Source organism: Amblyomma maculatum, chromosome 1, assembly GCF_055883805.1.
Source record: "Amblyomma maculatum isolate TAMU_Amacu chromosome 1, ASM5588380v1, whole genome shotgun sequence".
NCBI classification, from domain to species: domain Eukaryota; kingdom Metazoa; phylum Arthropoda; class Arachnida; order Ixodida; family Ixodidae; genus Amblyomma; species Amblyomma maculatum.
The window spans coordinates 112,883,249-112,908,156 of NC_139344.1; the positions used below are offsets into that span (position 1 = coordinate 112,883,249).

At 45.5% G+C, this 24,908-nt stretch overlaps 1 protein-coding gene across 1 annotated transcript in view; it reads left to right on the forward strand.

Annotated features, from left to right (window-relative positions):
- The window catches only part of LOC146203515 (glycosyltransferase 25 family member-like), a 127,288-nt gene that overhangs the window by 7,391 nt on the left and 94,989 nt on the right, over positions 1-24,908 (forward strand). The window lies entirely within an intron of this gene.

Here is a 24,908-nt window from a genome sequence, read left to right on the forward strand (position 1 = left end):
GATACCTTATCGCTCATCCGTTTGTCGTGACGTTCGCTCATGGGAGAGAAGGAGGCCTTGTTAGAATCTCGGTGGTGTCGGCTCGCCGCTCTCGCTGCTACTGCACCGTCACGTGGGCCGGCTGTCTGACGCGGGCGAAGAAGCCATCGCAGGCATATCGGCCTGCCGCTTTAACGGGGCCAAGAAGACACGGCCGCAGCTGATTTTGTTCTCTCAAACCACGACCGAGAGCACCACAATCGCGGCGCACAAATGCACTAGTCACGTGGTATTATGTGTATTTCGCGGGCTTTCTTCTGAGCCCAGAAAAAAAGATACACGTTAGACTTTCTTTATCGCAATTAATGAAATGGGGGTTTCTGAAGGTGCTCTACAACTTTCCAATTCACATTTTTGGTCTAAAGTCGATATTTAATAAATTGGATAAATTAACATAACTAGCTAATTAAGTAATTGCAAAACAAAGAATTGCCTCTAGTGCGCAAGGAGGCTGGCAGTTGTATGCAATTGGTTTCACTGACCTACCTCAAATATATTATTTTGTACCCCTTGGTTCAAGTTAACTGGGACACCCGGTATATATATATATATATATATATATATATATATATATATATATATATATATATATATATATATATATATAACCTGACTGGCGCATTTGCACACCACGATTGTGCTGCTCTCAACTAGGGTTTCAGTGAACAAAAACACCTGAGGCCGTGGCTCACAGCCCCATTGCAACGGTAGGCCAATATGTTTGTGATGGTTTCTTTGTCCCTTCATTCGCTTCAGGCAGCTCGCTGCAGCTTGCACCGTCACGTGCGCAGACTGCCTGAAGCAGACAAACTATCGCAAAGATATCGGCCTACCGCTGCAATGGGCCTGTGGAGCCACGGCCCACCGCGCATCGCAAACCATCAGCCTACCGCGCTGGAACTGGGCTGTCGAGTAACGGCCGCGGCTAATTTCGTTCACCCATACAATGGGTACATTCGTTTTTCCAGTCTCGGACTACTTGCTGACAGGTCTCGGCTTCCGCTCTCATAGGAAGTAGCGTGATGGTCACATGACCTTGCAAGCTCCTTTCAACGTTTGCTTTCAGCCGGCGGACAATCATGTCACTGGACTCGGTTCTTTCGCAGTAACGCCGCACGCACGTTTATCTTTTGGCGTGTGTGTAACACCAAAAATAGATAACAGAGACGCCATTTAATCGGAGATTTTTGCAAACGGAGCGTGATATACCTGAATGCGAAGCGTTTTACAGAACTCTGTACAGGATTGGTTTGCCGTTGCTACTAGCGAAGTTCCTCCAAAGACCCAGCTCGCTGCATTCGAAAGCTAACAAAAGCGTTTGAAAATACATTTACAACAAGCGTTAGCTGCTTTAGTACACAGCGCTTCGCTTGCGACGCTTTCAAACCTGCGCGTTGAAAAGATAGCGAAACAGCTGTGAAGAACTTGACAGCACGAACAAAAATCAGTGTTCGGGGCTCTGGACGCTTCCAGCTGTAGAGAACATAACACATGAAAGCGAAGATCCAAAGCTCGAGCTTATGTCATTATTTAACGCTCGATATCGTCTGCAGGAACACGAAAAGTACTCAGAATGCGTTCGGAGTATAACTCAAAATAGCCGCTGGCTCAGTAGCTTTATTTGTGGGTGGGGCTTCTGGGCTGCCCGAGGTAAAATGAACGTCGGACAGCTGTCAGCAAGTAGTCCCGGACAGTCCGGTACTGATAATCGAATGTACCCAATGATTTAGACCACCAAAGTCGTGACGCACGAAGGCGTTGGTCACGTGATATTTCTTCTATTTCGCAGGCTTTCTTTAGAGCTTGGAAAAACAAAAAGGTACACGTGAGGCTTTCTTTATCGGAAATAAAAGAAAGGGAGTTTCAGAAGATGCTCTCCAAATTTGTAAATCATGTTTATTGTCTAAAAGCAATAGTTAGTAAGTTAGAAAAACCTCAATTACCAATTAGTTAATTCCTTAATAAAAGATTGCCTGTGGTGCGCTGTTTGGTTGGCAGCTGTATACAAGTAGTTTCTCGGGCCTACCTCAAGTGTTTTAATTTTTAACCCTTCGTTAAAGTTCGCTTGGACACTTTGTGTGTCTGTTAAACACATGACGCTTATCAGCTGCTGAGCGCCTGAGCGCCTGCTGACCTGAGGAATGGCTAAGGGTGATTCTAAAATTAGATGGCTCCCTTTAGTGCTTCCTAAAGTTAAAGAACCGTATGCTCAGGGACAACTTTCTATGGCTATACAGGGAAAGCTACACAAGCGAAATGCAACAGTTTACAGAGCAGGGGAACATAATACCTTTAGAAATCTCGTGGGCCCTTCTCAAAAATATACTAACCAGTGCAGCGAGAGTATAATGAGCCGTGTGCATGCCTATCGCTGCGCCGCATGTCGGCAATCCCGCGAAGCGCAGGCAGGTAGCATCTGTCGCGTCTCCCCGTCGGTTTCTGCGCGATTTCGCATGCACTTTAGTTTTGACATCTCGTGTCGTATGGACTGTTCATTAGTCACAAATTTACTTTCACGTAGGCGGTCAGTGATGTAAAGGAGCACATTTCTGTCTATGTGACTACTCGAAAACTTTTAATTCGACGTCCAGGCAGAACTGTAACAAAAACTGTAAGGCCAGATATCCCTGAACTACTCGGTGTTTTAAAGCTGTTAGGAAGGCTTCACGCCCTTTGCCTTGGCCGCGTAGCCATAGAAAGCTCTCCCCGCATATCGAGGGCTTCTCGTTTGAGGCAAGAGCACTGCTTAAGCTAAGCACTGCAAAATTTCGCCTGAAGAATTCACAGATGCTGATGCTAAAGGTCGCGAAGATATGTTGAGCATCCAGCGCGCGGATTCCTTATAAATCGCGTTAGCCACTGCACGCCATTTGTCCTATCCCATTAACTGTGCACGCTGAATTGTAGACGAGCCGTCAGTTGCCCATCATGGCCCGCTATGAGCCACCGCTTGTACTGAGTCACCATTTTGCATCGTGGTGAAATGCCAGCTGTAATTGCATGATCGACGGGTAAGCGGACGCCCGGTAAAATGACGCGCGTAAATATTGCGTTCAGAGAGGCATCTGTTGACAAGGATTCGTGTTTTTCATTAATGACATCCTTTATAGGGAATTGGGTACCTGGATTAGGGAACCGAATATTCGTTAAGTAAGAGTGCGCAAGAGAGGGCAGGCATTGAGCCTTTCTTCGCAAGTCTCCCTAGAAATCACTGGGACATATTTATTTTCGCCAGGCGCAGATTAAAATCTCCGGAATCGCCTCCCAGCTGCAGTGTCCGCGTTGTAAGGGGCGGACCACACTTAATTCTCTCTTCGCGAGAGGGCCTGGTCAGGCTAGGGAATTTTTCTCTCCTTATCCTGTCGCGTATACACGTTCTGCACCTGAAACGTTTTACTCGGCGAATGGTATTTTTTCGTGTTCACAGATGTTCCACTTCGATTTTAATCATTCGTCATTTCTTAATTTCACTCTTTTAGAACTCGAGCTACGGATGCTTATCTGCATTAATATACCTAAAATTCGTTTCTCGAGACCGCCGCATTAATTTTCCCAAGCCCTGCGTTAGGCGAATTGCCGTCTCAAGGGTGCAGCTCTATTAACTCCCGAGCAAGCTACATTGTGCACCGATATCATTTGTACGTCCGCGTCGAACTAGCGCCCATCCCTGTGCGTCTTAAATTAATTTGGTGCGGCGCAGACTCCCTCGCCCTCTTTGTCACACGCACTTGCATGCAGTCTACGTCCCCGGCAGTCCGTGCGCTTTATGCTGGAGCCGCAGCATGAGATAATTTCTTTTGCGGTTGTCTATCTCGGAGTACTGGCGGATTTCCTTGCAGAGTGAATCATGTTGTTTGGAAAAAGTTGGCTCGACATTATTTTTTTTTCTTGAACAATTAAATGCTCGCCAAAAAGTGAGCGTTCCTCGCTAAGTAAGCTTCTCCTGAAGTATTTTATTTTCTTTTTTAATCAGGAGGCCAAAACAATTGCTGCACCAGAGTGCAGGCTTTCGAAGGGACTCTTTTTCTTGGCAATGGGCGCAAAGGTAGGGGGGCGGGGCGTCTTTAAACGGGTCACTCCGCCATGTAGTTCGACCGCGCGGCTTTCGGCCTGCGCAGACGTTGCAGATCATTTCTATCATTTGCTTCGCCAGCCAGCGTTTCTTGAACTTGAATCGAACCTTGTCTGGTGAAAACGCTTCCAACCCTTGCGGAATGGACGATCCAGAGCAACCGGAATGATCCGGAGTGGCGGCTGCGGCCATCTTGTCTGCAAAGCCGGGCCGTCTCGAAAACCCGCGACAAACAGCAGACCAGAAAACCCGTTTGAGCCAAGAAAAATGTTTTAGGCATAACAACTTCATTTCGGAAAATCGGTTCCGTGATAAAAATATACTGTAAATAACTAGCGCTATGATTTCAATTTGTTTTTGCAGAAACTGCCTACAGAATATAGTCCCAGAAACCATGGAACTATGTTCAGCTGCGCAGGAAAATGATGCGTCCGGCTCCGTAGTTTTGGCTCCATTGACAAGAAAAAGTGTCCCCGAGTATAGAATCGTTCCCGGGTATATCCAACCCAGATATTGTGTATTATTGGCCCCATCGGGGCGAGAGCTTATCCCCCTGAAAATCCTTTGTCAAGTTATTGATTAGTCGCGCCGTACGAATTTCAGATTCACTAATCCTTAGATATGCCGAACAACCGGCCGCGCCATTCAAAATGGTTATTCTCCTCTTCACGCGCGGACAAAGGTCGGCTGCGTGACTTTGGGCATCTTCTGGTAGCGCCAGCACTGTTAAACCGCACGATGAGACCGCTTCTAAGGTGGGTTTTGTGCTCCTACTGTCACTCCGTCAATGTGGGGAGCGAGAGGCGGGTAGGAGCGCAATTGCCTATTGTAGTGCGCGCGATCCTGATTAGACCGGGGTAGCCCTGCCTTTCGCAGTGCTGCAAACGTCTGGTATCACGCAAGCAGAGGGCGCATCTACGCAAGAACGTTGTTACTAGCGTCGGTGCAATCCTTTCTATAGCTTGGTTAGAAAACGTAAAACATTTTGCTGGGCTAGTTGGTGCATATTCGTTCAAAATAAGTTAGCGAGAAACAGGACGGACACAAAGAGGAAGACTGGACGAGCGCGTCGCCTTGTCTTCCTCTCTTGTGTCCCTCCTTTTTCTCTGCTAACTTGTTTTGGTCTTGTTTACAGCTGAGCGTATAATTGGTGTGCTGTGTGTACCAGGTGTTTCAGGAAAGCCTGCCACTAATAGAGGCATTTTGAGGAATGAAGACGTTTTTACGTTATAACGGCTGGTTCTCGTCATCGTTCGCCTCGTGTGATATTTTCGAGTACTTAATCCACCAAAACAAAAAAAAACAAAAAAAACAAAAAACATTCCTCTTAGTCTATGTTATGTGTATATGGCACGCTGCAGCTTGACGCGAATAGCGCCAAAATGAGTTATAGGTGAAAGGAATGAACGCGCACGAACGTGCATTTGCCTTGCCGCACAGGCAAGTCAAGACAGTTCATCCTTTTGTATTCCCTTGGATAATTTCCGTTTTCAGTTCACGTCGCACAGACCGATTTCCGTGCTCATTGGAATAAACACTTATCTACATCGGAAAAGCTGGATGCTGAGTCCCCCGCAGTTTTTTCGAGTAGCCACTGATGCCACTCCCTGTCAGTCTGTCGCTAGCTCTGCAGCTTTGCGGCAAAAAGGTGCAATCGAACGGCGCCGAGGAAGTTCTTCCTCTGGGGCACTTTTCTGATGACCGCTTCTGGGCGCACAGGGATAAAAAAAAAAGAAAAAGAAACGAGTCTAGAAGAGTGTAGCGCTGAGCAAAGTGGACATTTAAAATGGGCCGTCATGCCGGAGCGACGGCAGTGACTCGGAAATGTAGCCGACTGAAATTGAAGCCCGTTAATTTCGGCTTCTAAGTGCCACCTTGACGTCTCGCGTCTGGTTACGGCCGCCTGCTCGCGAAATTTGTTTTGCAAATTCGGGTAACGATTTCAATAGGATGGATCGGACGCTGTATGCTTCCTTGGAATTCGCGAAACAGCGGGAAAAACGTAAAGCTATGCGTGAGCACTATTGCTTGAGTATACCGGGAGCGCGGTCTGTGATGACGGCTTTAAAAAAAAAAAGACAAATATTTCAAGTGCGTATATATTACTTAACCTCGGTCTCTGTATCAGCGGGAATGTAAATAGTAGTAGCTCATTGTTAATATTTCAGTAGGGTAAAAAAAAATAAAAAATAGGCGCTTGTGTGTCCTCGTGTCTTAGTCGTGCCTTTTGCTGCGTTGCGCTGGTATAAATACATAAAGTTAATGCTTGCTCATATCAATCCTTCTGGTGGTATGTCTTGTCTTTGCGGGTTTTTTTTTTTTTTTCGTTTTTGTTTCTTTCAGTTTATTTATCTGCATCAAGGAAAAATAGACGAGGCAATTTGGTGACTTGCTACAAAAATGGCGCTTTTGCGTGCAGTTCTCAAGCGGTCCCGTGCCCGAAAAGTTTCCTTTGTTGCATTATATCGTTATGATTTTGTTTCTTTTTTTTTTCTTCTGGGAGTGGGGATAATTGCAGAAAGAGACATTTCCGTTAGTGTTTAAGGCACTATGGTCAGTCTAGAGTGAAAAACTGACGATATATTCTGCTCCGTGAGCTTATATGAAGCAAACATATGCCGCTCTTCGTTTCATTGACAGCTTTGGGCATTACAAATAAAGCTAAAGGGTTACTGTGGACCCCGGTGCGACCGACATGGCACGGGTCGCAGTTAAAACAACAAATAATCAATTTACGCGTTTACACCTCGTTGCAAGGAAGGGGTGAACCTAATGCCCTGGCTCAAATCCTAAAGACGACAGCAGCTAGAGAACACAAAAATAAAGAGCTATACTGATTGAGTGAGAATTTTTGAACGTATTTTGAAATCGCCTAAACCCGCTGAAATGTCTCGGCTGAATTCGGGAAGGGGACGGGGGGTGCGACGAAGCCGGCGATTGACACTCCATCTGTGATTTTTGTCCTTGCAAGTATTGCATGTGAAATGCTTGGTGGACTGGAATCTATGGTTTCATTAAGAATTCCAAAGAATTTAGGCCTTTTTTGGGAACAGATGCATACGATAGGGAAAACTCAGACTCTCTAGCCCGAAAGAATCGGTAAGTTAGAGCTAGCTTGTTTGTGTTCAGCGCGCGCGCGCGCGTGCGTGCGTGCGTGCGTGTGTGTGTGTGTGCGTGTGTGTGTGTGTGTGCACGTGTGTGTGTGTGTGTGTGTGTGTGTGTGTGTGTGTGTGTGTGTGTGTGTGTGTGTGTGTGTGTGTGTGTGTGTGTGTGTGTGTGTGTGTGTGTGTGTGTTTGCGAGCGATGGAGCTTTTTTGAAGTAAGTTTTGCGCAATGCTATTCCACGAATATCTATTATGATTTTACAGTCTTCAAACCATGCTATACATATTATTCACCGCGCAACGTATAGCGACTGCCTGAAAATATATAGCGCCCTGATTTCGTTGGTCACGCAGCTTTCGCTCATTGCGTTTCCGGATAGGAGGAATTCGCATAGATGTGTTATTTCAAAGTTTTGGTAATCATTGTGTTCATTCCCGCCTTGGTACTGCGCTACCGATTCGGGTGTATTCTGTGCTGTGTCTTCTGTGGGGATGTTTCGCCAGAATCGTAGTAATAGCTTTGCAGAGGTGTTAAAGGGGGGAGTAAAACTTTGGTTTGCGTCTGTGTCACCATTTCGTGGCTCTCAAGCATGTGCCCTGGACGTAGTGCGGAGCACTTCTTTACTGAATAAAAGGTGCTTTGCAGAACCTTCAAATAAAATTACGCTGTCTGAGATGTGAAGGAGCGCCGCTTCATGAATATCCTCCAGCATGGATTTTTGCATTTTTGTGGAAGAGTTACCTGGAGCAGATTTTGAATTTCAATGTCTTCTCCCTGTTCTCATCATTATTCTGCACGTAAGGTGGGCGTCCCTCCGCGGGCCCCACCCACCAAGTTCCAAGCGCTGGGCTTCCAACGCGAGCCAGCATCGCACAGAGAGCGGAGATATAGCTGACACGCCGGCAGAATGTGGCTTGTCAGTATATACGCCCCTAGCTGTCGTTTTCAAAAGTCCTTCCTGGATACTAGTTGTTGCTGCTCATTCGTCGCTGCGAGGATTGACGATGTTCGCGGCGGCGATATTTGTTTATTTCAGCTCCTGCTGCTTTTTTATACGGTAACCTGAATCATAAAGTTAAGGCTGGCTTTTGTGTAGAAGCGAAAACATTGATGATGATGCTGCCATCCGGGAGAAACTATAGGCATACACGCGCCAAGTGCCTCCCACAAACAAGCGCTAAATGAACAGCTGGTTTTTTGAGTCCTGCTTTACTATGGGTATGCTGCATCGACTTGTCAAATACTTCAACAGAATAATTGCAGTTTTTTTTTTATTTACCCTGCATTTGCTTTGCAAGCTCTTATTTGTGCTCTTGGTGACGCGCCTAAATACAATATATGGGACATTCTGCGCCACCCGCCGTTACATCGTGCCACCACCGCTCTCTTATAGGCATATTGCTTCATCGGCCGAATTCACAAGACATTAACTGATGTCGCTAAGGCTCCCGTGTCGCGCAAATATTCGTCGTCGTCGTCGTTGGCCGTGAACGAAAAATATGCATGAATGATTCAGGAGCATTTTGAAATGTTCACATTGAAGCTGAATTCCTCAAGGAAGTTTTGTAACTATAAAGGAAGGTAATTGAGCGGAATTGAAAACAGGGTCAACTTTGAGTGGGGGCGGAAGTCGAACCCAGGGCTTCCATGGTGCGAGGCAGACACGTTCATAGGCCGCGAAGGCTCACTGGTTCAAGCTGAATAAATGCAGACCTGCTCAATTCGTGACACGAATGGGGTCAGACAACGCAATCTCATTGTGATCTTAATTGGCGATACTGAAATAAGCGCCCCTATGTTTAAAACATTGCCTACGAGCTTAGCTGTAAGGATTGATTGGATTGTGGCGATGATACGTTTCATAGCGTATACAGTCGGAAATGGCTGACGGCGTGACGGCTCCATTTCATGGCTGAGACGAAAATCCTCTGGCTTCAGGACATTTGACCAAGACTGTACCATAATCTTGGAGCACCGCGTTTAATTCACTAAATCTCGTACTTGACGCTCAACATATCCGTCTTTACTTTGCACTAAGGACATATGAATTGAATGGCTTGAAAAATTAGGAGCGACAAAAATGTAATAGTGCACTGCACTAAGCAAATGAAGTATTACAGGTTTACGCAGTAACCAATATATTTTGTTTTCTGTACCTAAACGCGAATAGTAGAGATCGTCAGAAAATTCACAATGATGCGCTGATATTGTTTGAAGTGCTTTCATATCGAAATATAAGACAGGAATGACAAGCGGCTTGTGAACGCGAAGTGAACTCGAACAGTAAGCTCTCGGTCGTATTGCTTGCTGTGATAAATTGTGTAAGCAGGCGCTTTGATTTCGATGTGCCGCAAGAGAGCATGCGCCAGTTTTGCGCCTGTTTTTGTTATCTTCAGGCGTGCTGGTACAGGCCACCGCCGTATACTATTAGAGCAGTGGTATTCTTCGAATAAAACGCTTTTTGATTCTGTGCAGTGTGCCTCTGCGTTAGTTCACAACACTTGCCGAGCTGGGACGGTAAATACAATCTCCGGTGCGTTTTTTTATAGCTTTCGAACATTTACCTAGGCAAAAACTCTGCTGGAGACGCGCCGTAGTTTATGCCACAGTACACTGGCAGCGGATACTATTTACTGGACAGTGCAAATGCCACGGGGAAACTAATTCGTCACGTGAGGACTGCATAGAAACACACGGCTAGCAGACGACGCAGCCGTCTTCGCTCCCGTATTTACTTTCAACTCCGCCACCAGTGCTGTGGCCGTCGCTTTGCTTAGCCGTATAGCGCGATCCGCTACCACGATCTGTTACAGCGCGCCGCCAGTGCGTGCGCATTGATCGGTCCCGACGCGTCAGTATGTGCGCGCATGCGGGCAGCATGTGGCGTCGTCTGGCGCCCCTAAGGCGATGTGCGCATGCGCAGTGGAGCCCGTGGTTGTGAATCATTGCAGAGGATTGTGGATTGCGTTATGGTGTAACACTATTTTGGGCGGCAGGCGCTGTAACTGAGTGACCACTGAAAGAATCTTGCCTATACACAGGCGCGTGACGCAGAGGAGGGCGCGATTTTTGAGAGTCGCCGGAAACTTACCAAGTTTCGAGCGCGATGATGAGTTCTTTGCTCTGTGCAGAAGTGCATTATTTGGCTCATATTATCGCGACGACGCAATATAGCGGTTGAGCGCTTTTGTTTACTATACTGGGGTGTTATCGCAAGGCCGCTTCAATATTTGCATTTGTCCCGCACGATCAACCCTGAATGACATAAATGCGACGTGAAATAATGCCGATGCCTTCTCGTTTCACTGGGCTTTGTCTCTCGTTTTTGCCCTCCACTTCCATCAGACGAACGTAGCTTGTGCAACTGCATCCTTGCGCGGCTTGCCTTGTCATTCAAAAGAAGCCAGGGTTGGTACGCAGTAATAATTTCTTGAGTATCCATATTTGCCACGTAACGAAGGTGAGTAAAACTAGCTGGTTCCGTTGGGCAAGACTAGCTGGTGTGATGTGAGTAATAAGTCCGGTGTCATCCCCAACCATCGTTTACCTTGAACTGTGTAACAAGTGTTTTCTTAACTGTCCAGACATATGTTAGACGATATGAAGTGCCAACCTAATTCCCCAGAGTGCCGAAAAGTAGGCTCATTAGCTTGCGCACCTATATTTAGCTTGTTGATTGCGTTGCTGGTGGGGCTGTATGGTCTGGGAATTATGTGTTCGCATGCTCCCAAAGCGAACTGGAAAATACATCTGTAGGTTACGTTTGAATAGGGGTGCACAATATGCAGGTGTATTGTGCCTTTCCAATTGCACTTTGAAGGTATTACGCACTCGCAATAGACGGCTATACTAAGGTTTCATAGTATACGCTTAATAGCTACGAAAAATTCATTGAGTTTTGCGTCGTTTAATGTTTCATCTGTTGACATTTTCGGGTATTGCATGTTTTTTTTCTTCGTGATCTTTTCATAAACATATTTTCCTGTCTTTGTTTTTTTTTTTCAGTATTACGAGATAACGTTTTTCTCTTCGTTTAGTTTCTGTTAATATGGACCATGTTCAGAAAATTGCGAGAGACGCTACCCGTTTCTTCTTTTCCGGTCGCTTAACTCGTTAAAAATGTGAATATCTGTGTATTAATTTCCTTGTCTGCGATTATACTGACTACGCGTCCAGGATAAATGAGCTTGAACCAAGTGTCTGAGGGAAAAAAGTTTCTCCCGTAACTTCTCGATTACTTCGAGAGTAGAAGGAATGGGACCGTGGCGTCATCCTTCGTAACGGCGCGAAAGCAGTCGCTTTGTGCAGCGCCTCTCATACACTGGAGCGACGCTCCCCCAGATACCTTGACAGCCTACGGATGATAACGAAGTGTAGGGTACCATGCATCTGCCTTTTGCACGGTGTTATTAGAAACGACAAAATTCAGCGCATTTTAAATGCACAGCTTGATACTGATATCTCAACGTACACTGAGAACAAATTAGAAACAATGATTTGTGTAATTCGCTTGGGCGGCACCTATATTATGTTTTCTGGTCCTGTAGGAGGGCAGGGAATACGTCGCGTAAAGTCTCGTTCGGTGCTCGAGTGTGGACGTCACTTGGTGGTCGGCGACATCGAGAGCTAAAAGCGTTTCGCGCTGAAAATTAGACTTGCCCCTTACCCACTTCATCATGTTAGTGTTAGCTGCGTTCGTTCATCATTCGTTTTAGTAGAAATTCCGATTGTGCCTCATAAATGTCGCAAGGAGGCGTAGTATGAACTTGTGCAGCGGCGCCCAAGCGTGCATTACCTGTCTTACCCAACGCCCAAAAGTCTCAGAGCAGCCGTTCGTTTCGCTTGCATCATTCAGCTGATTTGCCATTCTCCAATGTGCTGCGTGCGTCTCTGTCAAAAGCCTGAATTGCGCCAAGTGTCGCGGGCGGCAACAGTGTGCATGTCGAGGCTAGCAAACAGATATTGACTAATGGACTGTCGTTCCAGCGGTTGTTGTAAGGAGAGAATTCCGCAGCATTGCGTAACCAAAAAGAGCTGGGCACATATTTGTTCGACTAGACAGTGCCCATCCAAAAACCGCGGCCTGGTTGCTACACGCGAGACAATAGAAGCGAACAGCAGCGCAACCTTCGACGATTTCCTGAATGTGCTGTTGGACAACCGGCGCCGAGACAGGGACAAAAAGAAAAAAAAAAGAGATGGTCTCTTAGAAGTCTATGAAGAGGAGAATAGCGAAAGTTTACCCTCCCTCTCCTATCATTTGCTTCTCATCGTTTTACTCTTATCTGTGTTCGTTGCTGTGCTACATATAATTATAATTGGCTTGCAAGAAATAAAGGCGCACTATCTATCACACTTTCTCCGGCAAGTGTGCGTTTGGACGTTACACCATCGCTTCTGTCGCATGGCGTTCTTCGGCGCTCGTTCAAGTGTGGGATTGCAGATGGCAGGAACGCTAGACAAGACACATCTAGCGGAATATGACAGATCTCGCGCACAAATCTGGGGCACGGGATTTCGTTTCATGAGCTGAGAAAGGCTTTCGCCTTACTATAAAAATGCTGTGTTATGTATGTCTTTCCATTTTCTTGTCCCTGTCTCGGCGCCAGTAGTTACAATCGATGATTTCGAACATTGTGTGCTGGCGTGGTACGCTCCCGGTGCAGATTCCCATCACACCAGCTGCCAGTCTTTGGATTGAAGCCTCTTGTTGCATTGATTATCGCCATTAGTGCAGCTGACTCGCTATCGCTCCGTATACTTGCTGATCGCTTTTCGTCTGCAGTTGACTACTCCGTGTCAGTGAAAGAGCCGTTTGCCGGCTCTTTTTCATCAGCTTTCCGGCGAAAGGTCAACATTTCAGTACTCAGTGATTCATTTATAAGTGGCGTATGCCTCGTTACTACCGAGTTCATAAATATTGTTCGACTCTGTGTGCATTTTATAGTGCGGTAATATTTTGCTTTGGTAGATAGTCATCGGTCGTTACCGCATTATCCGAGTAGAAGACATCGCCCAGTGAAAGTGAAAGCGCCGATTCTTCGTCGTCAGGATAGTTGCATTGGAATTGAGAATTTGGTTTGGTTTAGTTGTGCGGTTTAACGTCCCAAAGCGACTCAGGCTATGAGAGACGCCGTAGTGGAGGACTCCGGAAATTTCGACCACCTGTGGTTCTTTAACGTGCGCTGACATATCGCACAGTACACGGACGCCTTGCTTTTCGCTTGCAGCGAAAAGCGGCCGCCGAGGCCGGGATTCGATTCCGCATCCTTGGGAACAGTAGTCGAGCGCCGTAACCACTGCACCACCTTTTTCAATTGAGAACTTGAAAAAGGCAAACAAAGGATGATTTGTGGGCATCGCAAGTGTAAAAATGTGTACGCGTGTCTTGTCGCAAAAAGCGCCGGCTTATACGAGGAAACAGTATTATCTCTTCGAGCATGCCTAGTACCCTGCTAACCAGTCATGCTTGCTACACACCTCCTGTGTCTCCTCTAGTTTCTTTGTCCTGCAGGGTCTGTTCTAAGGGACCTGCAGCCAGTGTTTTTTTTTTTTTTTTCCTTTTCTGAGCTTCGTTACTAAGACGTGCAAATTGCAAGTGAGCACATTATAACTTCAGCACTTAAATAACCACGGGGACTCTGCGAGGTACTAATAGTTATCAGTAGGCGGTGTAAGACACGTGCATAGGCATATAGTTTGACAGGCGTTGCTGACTTCTCGTTGCTTTGTCTCAGCAGGACATTGTCATGATGTGATTGACTGTGCTGGCGCATTCTATTTAGCTCACCGTTGTGAGTGCTAGAAACATCATTACAGCGCGCACACAAGAAAGAAAAGCTCCTAGTCTCTGCCAACTGCAGATTATGATGATGCGAAAGTGTTTTCTTTGTTTATATCGAGCCACATGTGTCGATTCGTAGCGATGAGAACATTAAAATTGACACAGTGAAAGCACTAATGAAAAATGATAAGTGCTGTGCAAGCGTTTTCGATGGTGTATTCTATCTCTGTTTAAGCAATTCGATCATGTCATCTTTGAAATACTGAGCAGGTTGACGACACACGCTTAGCTTTAATTCGTTTTATTACAGTAGTACAATCACGTGCATCCGACAACAATCCGACACACAATGAATAGATACACTAAGATGTGTGTTGGACGTGACTCTACAGGGACCGAAAATAAAAAGGCGCTGTCGCTGCCGCCTTTGCCGAAATTAGAGGAGTGGACGACCTCGTATAGACTTCACGCACCGCGAGATGGCATTAGTTGTCCAGCAAAGACGCAGAATCGGGTACTGTATCGAACTCTGTTCAGGAGAAAGGCGTCATATTATATAACCAGCAGCTACTTTTCGTGTTTATGAATGCGTGCGCTGAAAGCGAACGCGTATTAAACTCGGCACATGTTTCTGGGCGTCGGTTCATGAGCCTGTCTACACTGACAGTTTGGTTCAAATTTGGCGACGCCTAGACGCCTGGCTCAAACTGCGATAGCGTCAAAACGCAGCTCTGACGACGTGGCTCGCCGGCCAGCGGGACCTCGTACTAAAGTAAATCTTGTTGGTAGGCTAGTTAGTTCATATTCGATCAAAACAAGTTAGCGCAGAACAAGAGTGACACAAGAGAAGTACGTCGTCCTCTCTTGATCTCTTGTGTCCGCCCTGTTTTGCGCTAACTTGTTTTAACCGCGTACTAAACGGCCAAAGTGACATGCATGTGGGCAGTTCGCGGTCCGATCAAAAGTCGTGCAGAGGGGAGGGAGAATGGAGGGGTCTAGAACGTTCAGGAAAGGCAGTAGTGACGTTTGTGAATGAAAAAAAAAAAAAAAAAACAGAAAGCATCGCTATGAATTAAAGCAGTGTCTTCGGAAAAACCAAGGGTCGTTTAAGGAAATCACTGGAGTCGCATCTGTGCCTCGGCTGCAGTTGCGGGTGCATTGTGCCCACAGAGTCACCTTAGGCATTCCATTCTATGCACTTCAGATTGCCTTCACGATGCGTGTTCTTAAAAATGGTGCATGATCCCTAATAGCAGCAACTATAAGTCGTGTTACGAGATATAAGTTGGTCAATGCGTGTGCGAGTACTACGCCATTCTTGCCTCCGTCTTGTAACGGAAAAAGGCAGCAGGCGCCCGTTCACCTCTGCTTATCGAATCGATACCTTGCTACTGCGATCGTCACATAATATAGCTGCGCGTTCACTGAGAAATGAACGGTGTATTGGTATCCGCCTACTTTTGGCACGTCTTTAATAAAATTCCGTCTTTTTGAAGGAATATCATTTGTGAGTGTTTCTTCGACGCTAGCTAAAGGAACCAAATCATTGATTTGCAATGAAGGAGAATGGAGCTTGAAAACGCAACAATTCCTTCGCCTAAACTGAGATGCGCTCAGCGTACCGTTATACTGATCAATTCATTACAATATCTTTTGTGTCGTGTACTGAATGCGTCGCTTGATTTTATCACCTGCTGTCGATTAGACTTAGTGTTTCGCACAGTATAAAATAGCGTAAACGACAGCTATCTGCGTGTTTTCCTGCGCCCGAAATGGGGCTTCAAGTTACGCTTAATTATTACACAGCTACTGCAACGGCTAATATTGTAAAATAAAGCATAGCTGGCAGCCAAGTCTAGGACGGACCGCTTGCGTATATAAACAGCCTGCGAAATAAAGGAAAGCATTGGAGAAGGTTTCAATTTCAATTAGCATGTGGTGTTGGTTTGAGGTTCATGCTGAAATCATTTCACGGATCAAAGAAATTTAATTAAAAAGTCGTGGGCTCAGACCCCACCTGCGGCGTGTGGTTGTCTTTCTTCTACTTTCAAATTAATTAGCTCCTAGCTGTAAGCCGATTTCGGTATTAATGCCCCTTCAACTAATAAAATAGTGTGTGTGTGTGGGGGGGGGGGGGGGGGGGATACTTATTACTTTTTCTCCGCCTTTGAATCAAGGTAACACGCGACAGCGTTTGTGCTGACTTTTTCCGGCTGTCCATGCGGGTCTTCGTTCGCGTACATCTGCTCGCTCGCTCGCTTAATCACTAATTATACCTTCATTTCTGCTTTTAATTTAGTCGTAAACGACGCCATTATCTGAAAGGCTTTGCGATAAAAGGCGCAGCTTTAGCCTGCGCGACCTAGGGTCAACGTGTCTATCAAGGGATCCGAAGGTCCTGGAAAGCAGGATTCCAATCTCGCCGTTCCACCTGAAAGGCGAAGCCCGAGTAGGCCGCTCCTGCCAATTAGGCCTTGTTACGTGCCTTCGTCATGGCACAGAACGCGACAACCAGCCAGTGCACGACCACGTCAGCAGACAACTACACCACCTGCCAGAGCCATTTTCCGATCAAAACGCCGACGCTGGATATTCTGGAGAACGGGGCCTTTAACAATACTGCGTAAGAAGTAAACCATTCTCCTAGGCTTTGTTTGGTTTCGCTAACTTTCGGAAAGTTGACGAGATGGCGTATACCTCTGCGGATGCATTGCAGTGCATTGGTTCTTACGAGTGCAGCTTTCTTAGACGTCACCGTTAATTGAACTGTGGAATGATGTAAGATACTCTTGTGGAAATCCTGTAATGAATGGTCGAATATTCTAATGGTTAGTGGAATCTTTCTTTTTATTATTTTTCTTTCGCTCGTACCGAGTAGTTAAGGCTGCCGTATACAAAACTAATGAGCAATGTTTCTGACGATAACAAAGACGTTAATAGCAGAGATATCCAATCATCCCCGGGTGAAGATCCGTTGGTATAGTTATTGGGAACGTGGAATTTTACGATGTATACGAAAACTTGCCTTCATAAACAATTTCCTGTTTATAACGACTTTGTCCAGAATGCCTGGGTATGTTTCATCATCATCATCATCATCATCATCTTCTTCATCATCATTATCATCAGCCTGACTATACCCACTGCAGGGCGAAGGCCTCTCCCATATTTCTCCACTTAACCCGGTTCTGTGCTAGCTGCATCCACTTGACCCTTGCGAACTTCTTAACCTCATCCGCTCACCTAACTTTCTGCCGCCCCCTCTACGCTTTCCTTCCCTTCGAATCCAGTTTGTTACCCTAAGCGACCATCGGTTATCCTCTCTTCGCACTACATGTCCTGCCCATGCCCATTTCTTCTTAATTTCCACTAGTACGTCGGTGACTTAAGTTATTTCTCTGACCCACTCTGCACGCTTCCTATCTCTTAATGTTACCCCTACCATTTTTCGTTCCATAGCCCTCTGGGTTGTCCTCAACTTAAGTAGAACTCTCTTGGTTAGCCTCCACGTTTCAGCCCCGTAGGTGAGTACAGGCAAGATGCAACTGTTATATACTTTCCTCTTTAGCGATGCCGGCAAGCTGCTAGTCATAATCTGTGAGTGCTTGCCAAATTCGCTCCATCCCAATCTTATTCTTCTTCTTATTTCCTTTTCATGGTCCGGATCTGCGGTTACTACCTGTCCTAAGTAGACATATTCGCCTACTACTTACAGTACTTCGCTACCTAATGTAAACTGCTGCTCCTTTACGAGGCTGTTGAACATTACCTTAGTCTTCTGCATACTGATTTTCAAGCCTACTTTCTACTTTTCCTGTCTAGGTCACCAATCATTATTTGCAGTTCATCCCCCGAGTTGCTTAGCAAGGCAATGTCATCAGCAAATCGCAGATTACTGAGGTATTCTCCATCTACCCTTATCCCGAACTGCTCCCATTCCAAGTCTCTGAATTCTTCCTCTAAGCAAGCTGTGAATAGTACTGGGGAGCTCGTGTCTCCTTGCCTAACACCTTTATGAGAATTTTGTTACTTTCTTTATGCAGAACTATGGTTGCTGTGCAGCCACTATATATCTTCCAGCACATTCACGTACGGCTCGTCTACCACCTGATTTCGCAATGCCTGCATCACCGCCGAGGTTTCAACTGAGTCAAATACTTTTTTTGTAATCAATGAATGCTATGTATAAAGGCTGGTTGTATTCCGAGCATTTTTCTATCACCTGATTGATGGTATGGATATGATCGATAGTAGAGCACCGTTTCCGAAATCCTGCTTGATCCTTTGCTTTATTGCAGTCTAAGGTTGTCCTGATTCTATTAGCGATTACCTTAGTAAATACCTTATACGTAACAGACAGTAAGCTGATTGGTCTGCAATTTTTAAGGTCCTTAGAGTCCCCTTTCTTATGAATGAGAATAATGTTTGCATCCTTCCACGGTTCCGGTACCGTCGATGACACCAGGCACTGCGTATACAGGGTGGCCAGCTTTTCTAACACGATATCCCCTCCGTCCTTCAGCAAATCTGTAGTTATCTGATCCTCTCCAGCTGATTTCCCCTTTTCATAATTTCTAATGCTTTCTTGACCTCGTCCTTCGTAACTGGCGGAACGTCTGACTGTTTTTCCCTACCGTCAGTCTCCTTACGGTCCTGACTACTTTGGCTACTGTAGAGATCTGTATAGAACTCTTCGGCTAGTTTGACTATCTTGTCCATATTCGTGATGACGTTGCCCTCCTTGTCCCTTATCGCATACATCTGGTTTTTGCCTATGCCCAATTTCTTCTTTACCGCTTTAAGGCTTCCCCCGTTCTTTAAAGCATACTCAGTTTTCTACATGTTATACTTCCTTATATCGGCCACCTTGCGCTTATTGATTAGCTTTGATATCTCGGCCAATTCGATCTGGTCTGTTGGATTGGAAGCTTTCATACTCTGGCGTTTCTTGACCAAACCTTTCGTCTCCTTAGACAGCTAGCTTACCGGTATCCTCTCTAACTATCCTACCGCCTACTTCTACCGCACATTCAGTAATGATATCTCTGAAATCATTGTTCATTGAATCTAGGGTAATGTCGCCATTCTCGTTTAGAGCTGAATATCTATTCTGTAGCGAGATCCTGAACTCTTCTGCCCTCCCCCTCACCGCTAATTCGTTGATGGGTTTCTTTCTTACTAATCTGTTGCGTTCCTTCTTCAGATTTAGGCTAATTCGGGACCTCACCATTCTGTGGTCACTGCATCGCACTTTCCCGATTACCTCTACATCTTGCATAATGGCGGGGGTTGAACACAGTATGAAATTAATTTCTTTTTTATTCTCCCCGTTAGGACTTTTCCATGTCCATTTCCGGTTCTTCCGTTTGCTGAAGAAGGTATTCATGATTCTTAAGTTATTGCGCTCTGCAAACTCAACTAGTAACTCCCTCCTGCTATTGAACCAATGCTATAGTCACCTACTGCCTGGTCTCCTGCCTGTTTTTTCCCTACCTTGTCACTGAAGTCGCCCATTAGTACAGTATACTGCGTCTTTACTTTTCACATTGCCGATTCTACATCTTCGTAGAAGCTTTCAACTTCCTGGTCAACATAACTACATGTATGTGCGTAGTCCTGTACAACCTTTAGTTTATATCGCTTGTTAAGCCTAATAACGATGCCTGCCACCCTCTCATTAATACTGTAGAATGCATCTATATTACCGGCTATATACTTATTGACAAGGAAACCTACTCCTAGTGGGTATGTTTGTTGTTGCCTAACTTCACTAATTTAGACACCAATGAGGTAGCGTCCCACTCAGGACAAACCAAACCACAAAAGCTCCTCCATCCGGACAAGTATATGGGAAATTACGCCAAAATGACTGCAAACGCACTGCACTCGATTTGATGAGCATCAGTCTTAGGCGGCAATGTTAACTTGCATGGTGTAATTTTTATGACTTATATGCGAGCGGCCGTCTTTCTCGTTTCGTGTTTCGAGCCGCTGACATTTATTCCCTCGCTTAAAAAACGCAAACAGCGCATGCATCGATGGAGGCTGATCGGCGTTCTCTGGCTTGCGCATCTTTGGAGCTAACTTTCATTGCCGTAGTTCCAAGTAACCGGCCGATTAGGGCTAAGCGATCCAGGCAATTGGCGGTTGCGTTTAACTATGATACAGCGGTAATTTGGTGGTGGTTGCCACATGTGCCAATGTGGCGAACTCTGCGTACGCGGCACATTGCATCTGTGCGAATATTCTTCTTGCTGCTCAATGATGAGCGATAGCCCGTGCTGGTAATGATTACGCGTGGGTACGGTAATGACATGTCGACACGCTTCGCAGTAAAATTCTTGTACTGAATAAATGGCAGTCACATGTGCGTTTGTGTAAACCTAGGACAGCGCAGCCGACGGCGAAAATGGCTGCTAGGTTCGACTCGCCGCAAACGGGTGCATCTACAGATGGGAGTACCTAAGCTGCACCTGCCGCTTCATTTTGCGGGTCCTCGTTCGCATACGCGTGTTTTGCTTGCTACTGGCTCAATCACGATTCATTTAATTAGTACCTCTGTTATCTCACATACACATTATCATGCCGTCGTAGTTTACAACTTCATGTAAAATACTATATATATATATATATATATATATATATATATATATATATATATATATATATATATATATATATATATATATATATATATATATATATATATATATATATATATATACAGTTTATGTATATTGCACTGTATCGATTTTATGTCCCCCTTACACAATGCCTAATGGGCCTGTAAGGTATTTTCAAATAAATAAATAAATAAATAAATAAATATATATATATATATATATATATATATATATATATATATATATATATATATATATATATATATTTATATATATATATATATATATATATCGAAATGTGGATTTAATAGTTGATTCGAACGTCTAGCGCTGGCAGTAATTCGGACACAGCAGGATCGGAATACCAGCTTCAGGGCACAGCTTCAGCGCGAGAGAGATGCGCGCCGGAGACCAGCGATGGTGATGGCGATGCCGCAGCGTTTTTTCTTCATCTTCTTTATATATATATATATATATATATATATATATATATATATATATATATATATATATATATATATATATATATATATATATATAACCAGGTAGTGCGGGGTTTTGGGTCGTGGAGGATCCGATTCCCCTCAACCTTTAATCTCAAAGAAGAAAGCCTAGTTTGCAGCGCCTTGCAACACAGCTGTCTCATGGCGTCTTGTGGCTTTGCACAGTCCGGCGACCATAGTTCGGTCATGTCTTCTGCTAACTGATAGAGCCATGGCCGTGATTCTTCGCTCACAACGCCCACAGCGCAACGATGGATTTTCCGGAGAACGGGGCCTTTGGCAATATCGCGTTAACAACTATAAATGGCAGTTATTGAAAACCTCATTAACTTCTCTCTGTTAACTTAGACTGCTGGCGTGGTCCTGGCCAACGCCCATGTATAGGCCGTGGTACGCTCTTTAATTCGGGAGCAGATATCGCCTCACACCCAGGTGTGTCCGTGTCAAGGTATGAGGGAACAACAAACTATGGTCCACCTAATCCTCCTCATGCCTGTAGAGCGTGATGGTGGAGTTTCTCAAATTTACTAAGGATAAAAAGCGGAATCTCTCTCAATGAGGAGGACACTAAAGCTGCGCCTTTAAAGCTATGACGTACGTGATACCGCTAAAGGCTCTCGTCTGCGGCTTCCTTTCCTTGTCCTCGTTCGCGTACACGCATTTTGCTTGCTACTTGCTTAATAACGATTTTGTAATGGGAATGTCACGGGAATTCCGGAAAAATCAAGTTTTGGCCGAAAACGTGGCTTTTCCTTCGGAGCGCAGCTGCGCCGCGGGCCGTCTCGTCTTTGCGCTGATCGCATTACTTAAATTGCGCGCTTCTCATTTGCTCTTGTTATGTTCGCTTTACTTCATAAGTATTAATGTCCCAAAGGGATATCGGATATGAGGGGTGCTGCAGTGGAGGGCTCCGGAAACTTCCACCACACGAGGTTGTTCGGCGTACACGCATATCGTACAGTACACGAGCGCCTTCCGTTCCCCCTCCATCGAAAAGTAGCCGAAGTGGCGGCAAGGATCGAACCCGCTCCTCCATCCAGCAGTCGAGTGCTCTAACCACTGAGCCACCGCGGTGGATGTTTCTTCTTGAAATAAATTTAATGCTAGTGAAAGTTCGTTGCTGACCTGCATGGTATGGAAACTTTATACGAATTCTTTGAAAGTATACCTTCCAGCAGCTTTACTGTTAACGGCTGATCCACATTTTGTGCCCAGTAGTAGCGAAGCGAAACATTAGACCACATCTTCCCGGCACTTCTGCGCCTCTCCGTGCTGACCGAGTTCCAGCAGCGTCCACTTTTTCGTCTTAATAACATTGGGAAATTATGGCGCAGCCTTCTCCGCGCGGCGCGCCTGATTCGCATGCAATGGCAGGCGTAATAACGTTCGGGGGCCTTGCAGCTGAGGAATCGGGTGGCGACATAGTTTTGGTTTCGCAATTCTGATCGCTCCGTCCGGCGGCGATTGTGCATGCCTATCGGCTGCACAGCGGCTGGGCAGTCGAGCATCGCTGCTCGCCGCTTCTGATGCTCGTTAAGGGGTAGCTGGATTTCTTTTTTCGGACATTTTCGCTGCGTTCTGGCACCAGTACGTGCTTTCTTCGTGTACGTTCGCGTGGTTGTTCCACTTCGCCGGAACTGCGCGTTCGTCACGCAGCTAGTGCAGTGGTACGTACCTCCTCATATGCAGTGGGGCCTCTTGGGAGGAGGCTGCACAATTGGGTCATGCCCTAGACTCGGGAGCCTTCACATTGACACAGTAAGGCACGATACGGAACTGTGAAAAATCGCAATTTTGAATAGCGCTAACATGAATTAGGTCCAGAGCGGAAGGAGGGAACAGCCACTCTGAACGGAACACTTTGTCAAGGGTGTTTGTGTTTCTCCCTCCTGTTTTGTCCATTAAAAAAAAAAAAAAAAAAGAGTAAGGTAACAAAAGCATTAGAACTTTAACCAGTGCAATAAAAAAAAATAAACTGCCGATGAAATTTGATAATTTGGTCATGACCCTCGTATGATTATTCACAACCCTCGCCTTTACTGTATAATGACTACGAGACAGCGCAAATTTTCCATAAATACGGTCACACCTTTGATGAAGAGTGCTGGGATGGTCAGCCGTGGCCGTGGGTAGGACTGCAATGCGGGTTGGCCGGCGCCCATGCTGATGACATTGAGTAATGGCGGAAGCGCTCTTGCTGAAAGCACGACTGGCATTGAAGTTTTTGGCGAGCATGGTCCTAAAGCCAGAATGGCAGTGCTTGAACGACGAATCCCTGTAAGCGTATGTGACCGACTGTGGCGGCGTTGGAACATCAGTTTACCGGAAACGACCAACGTCAGTTGTGACCCTCCTAAAGACAAATGCATAATCATCGCGCACTCATGCGTTGCAGTAGGATTCTAAGCAACACTTCCAAAACCATGATATGGACCAGCTTGTTCATTTGCATTATCAAGCATATAATTAATGGCCATTTGTTAATTATATTGTTAAAGACAAAGCGCTCATATAGGAATCGCCGCCTCTTCCAAGAATCCTTTGAAAACTTAACGTTCCACTCACGACCTAAACTGCCTCATAGTAGTACGTTTGCTGAAACGTACTGTGCATCCATATGGGCAATATAGATTGGTGAGATTCCTTACTAATGCCTCAGCCAGAGCGCACTTTTCCAGCATAAAATGTACAGGAACAAAACGAGGTGCTGTAGACAACGTCCAGCTAACATTCGAGAAGCCTTGTGGCGCGTCTTTTCTCGCAGCTAGCGGGCAGAGCTCGTCATTATTCTCATCGCGTGCAGGTGCGGACATAAGTAAACGGGACGCGCCTTTCCGTTCAAATTAAATTCGTACCTTCTTTATGGAAGATAAGAAAAACATTAGTCGTACAAGTGAAAAGGCACTGGCGTCTGCTACCAATCTGCATGCACCACAACTGCCAGTTTCAATTATAGAACGCGTGAAACATGTTACAAAGAAATAGCGTGCTCCGTTTACTTTCGACCGCACTCGTACGTACGTTGTGCCGATCATATGTGACTCTGAATATTTAGCGGTTTGTAACTTTGCGCATAGGTTTCCCCGCGATATCCGAAGCGAAATGTATATTGTTACAACAAGGATGAAATAATCAAGATGAAATGTGCGATGAAGGGAGATGCTACCTATTATTGTCCACCGTCGATAACTTTTGGTGTCTCACTTCGTTGTTTTTCTTAAATCTGTACCAAGCAATCGTCCAAGTCATGTTGCATATCTCCGTGCCGTTTTGCGGCGAAATGGTCCATCGGCATGATTCTCTGGGCCAACGTGGTGTCCGTAATATGCAGCTCTACGTGCACGTAAAGTGCACATTCAAAAAAGGGCACAGGTATGAAAACAAATGAGAGCCATGATTTAATTTTCGGCCTCCTTAACGTCACACGAAAATCTTGTAACACAACATGAGTTCACAACATTTCGATATCAATCAACAATTATTATTCTGTGTTCGAGACTAATAGTAGCTGCTTTGAATACAGAACACTGCTTTGGGTTTGCTTTCCTTCACTGATATCATATCTGCTATGGAAAAAATATCACCGTGACAGCTTCATGCAGGACTCTGAATCACTCCGTACGGGGCTGAAAGTAGGGACGCACTCTCGGCGCTGTACGGCAAGGAAGTTATCTGCTTCTGCCCTTTGGATAAACAGTGCAGAAACCCTATAGCCTTGGAAGTTCACATTTAGGTAGGGACACACCGAACACTCGAGGATAAAAATTTTGGGACACGTTTCA